The sequence below is a fragment of the Ipomoea nil genome, unplaced genomic scaffold (genome assembly GCF_001879475.1).
Source record: "Ipomoea nil cultivar Tokyo-kokei standard unplaced genomic scaffold, Asagao_1.1 scaffold2219, whole genome shotgun sequence".
NCBI lineage: Eukaryota > Viridiplantae > Streptophyta > Magnoliopsida > Solanales > Convolvulaceae > Ipomoea > Ipomoea nil.
The window spans coordinates 164,639-167,651 of NW_017618647.1; positions in this window are offsets into that span (position 1 = coordinate 164,639).

Sequence of the window (3,013 nt, forward strand, 5' to 3'; positions counted from 1 at the left end):
AAAGCTTATACTTTTGTCTCTAAATTATTTTTAAAAAAATATTAATTGCATATTGTATTCATCAATTATACTCATTATCCTCTGTCTCACTCAAATGAATTGGTTTCAAGAGCATTCCGTCAATTTTTGATGACTTTCACTTTCAACCCAATTTACCGCCTACCGCTTTTAGTCTCTTACTTAATTTTTATTATAGTTCGCTTTTGAAAAGTCATTTAATAGACAATTAAAAGACCAAAAAGTTACTTTATACACAATTGAAAAACAAAAGGGGTGAAGGTATAATTAAGGGATAAAATTTGTTATTTCCTTAAATTTAATGATGAATAGTGTCAATTTGTCATTATTTTATTATTATAAGTTTTGGTATTGCATTTTGAATAATCCAGTCTTGTGAATATATAAATACACAAAAAATAAAAATGTTAGTGCATATCCCTTTAATGGTGATGCCCATTTCAATTAGGTTAAATTTTTTGTGCAAATACATACTATCTTGCTATCCCACTCAAGAATCCTCAAATTTTAGAAGAAATTTTTGGATAAACTAAATATTTCTGTTGAGTAATAAATTAAACTAGTAATTGTCCCACGCGATGCACGAACTATTATTAATTTAACAAATTTACCATTTAAATTTTTGACATCCTCTGAATTAGCAAAGAAAGTAATGGTTGTGGAAACAGAAAAACGTACTTGAGTTTTTGAGTTCAGAATTAGTTTGATTAAAAATGTAAGTATAACTATACAATGTAATATTTAATATTTTTAAAAGTTAAATTATGCTATTATTATGTTGATTTTAAAGTTTATTGTTACTTGTATTATTATTTGAATTTGAATTTTGTTTTGAAAGGAATTTGAATTTGAAATAACTACTTTCATTATATAACTAACGTATTTAAATAAAACTTGTAAATAAAATAATAGGCAATATTTGTTGAAAATCTCCACCAAAAACTTATTCATTTGAAAAAGATTATTTATGTAAGAATTATATTTATTTTATATCTAATTTCTCTTCTTTATATATGTGGAGTCAAATTAATTATAATTGAGGTTTAAATGAATATATACACAAATTATATTAAATATAAAACTTTACCAATAAATTTGAACACAATAAACTTTTTTCCATACATATAGATATAGAGATAGAGCTATAATAATAAAATATAATTTATAAAATATAAATACACTTAATAACTTCAAAAAAAATATGTATAAATACATCTACCCAATTAATGCATTCATACTTGCTAATCTTGTTTCTATCAAAATGCATTAATACTTTGGAGGGAAAATTTTGTGGCTAGATTCTGCTTTATTATATATAAAGATATAAAGATAAAGATAAAGATAAAGATAAAGAAGATAAAGATAAATATTATATGAACAAGGACACTTAATGCAATAAATGTTTAAACATTTATTCATATTGTTTTTCAACATCTAAAGAAATACTAATAAATAATAACTTAAATACATTCAAAAACTATTACAAATACTTCAAATTGAAAAATTAAACATGAATTTATTCATCTTGTTTTTATTAGCTCGAAAAGCTATATATTATTTTGTAAGAATAGCACAGAACAATTAAGGAGATCAGAAGATGAAAGATGAAAATGAAGTATTTTTAATTTTAAAATACTTTTGAACGATCAAAAAACATGAAAGTTTCAGTAATATGTGATCCGGCTATCAATTACTAATTTAAGAATAGCATACGGGGATGGCAGCATTGAAGAAGTAATTGAATTTGAGATAGTATTCTCTTGGGCATGCGTCATAGAAACCAAATAACCAAAAGAAAAATCAGAATAAGATATTCAAAGTTGATATATGTTTTGTAGTTTAGTAACATTGAACGAATATAAATATATTATCTTGTGTAAGTTATATAAATGATTAGATGTACAAAAAATGTCAAAGTGGAATACGTAATCCAATCGAATGCAAGGATAAGATAAAGATGCATGTAGATGAAGCAATGTATATCAAGATGAGCTATCAACTACTTTAGAGCAAACCACAAAGTTCTTTGCTCCCTAGCCACTCACCTTTTTAAATCTACTGGATAATTGAGTTTCATGACGTGTGTGTATATATATCTACTCAATATAATAATATCCAATATTGGTAAGGTTATAAAGGCATAAAAATAATGTTGATGGAATAAGAGTAAATATCACTTTTGGTCGCTTGACTATTGTAGGTGAAGTACTTTTGATCATTGACTATTACTTTTTTCAAATTAGGTGTATGACTTTTTAACCTAGTATCACGTACTTTTAGTCCTTCGATATAATTTTTCGGCCACATATTATCAGAATTCCAACGGAAAAATAATATGTTATAATTAATTAGAAGGGTATTTTGGTCCTTTTAAATTTATTTCATTTTTTTCTTTTATTTTTTTCCTTCTTCCCGCTTTCTTCCTCAGCTCTCTATTTAGTACACGTGAATTACTTCCTACCTTTTTCCTTGGTTTCTTTAATACTACAAATTTGTAGAACACAGTACCGAATTTGGCATTTCATTTCATTTGTTTTGTTACAGAAACCAAGGAAAAAGGTAGGAAGTAATTCACGTGTACTAAACGGAGAGCTGCGGAGGAAAGCGGGAAGAAGAAAAAAAATAAAAGAAAAAAATGAAATAAATTTAAAAGTACCAAAATACCCTTCTAATTATAACATATTATTTTTCGGTTGGAATTCCGGTAATATGTGGTCGGAAAATTAGACCAGAGGACCAAAAGTGATACTAGTTAGAAAGTCATGCACCTAATTTGAAAAAAGTAATAGTCCAGGACCAAAAGTGTTTCACATATGATAGTCAATGGACCGAAAGTGATATTTACTCATGTAATAATGTAAATTGATAATTTGTACATTTTTATTTATTCATTGTACAATAATAAGATATTTTCAAAGTTGTTGGGTGTCAACCTGGTTGGCCAAGTTCAGCCCCTGCTCGATTTGAGACGTGACGATGTGGCTTACCATAGAGG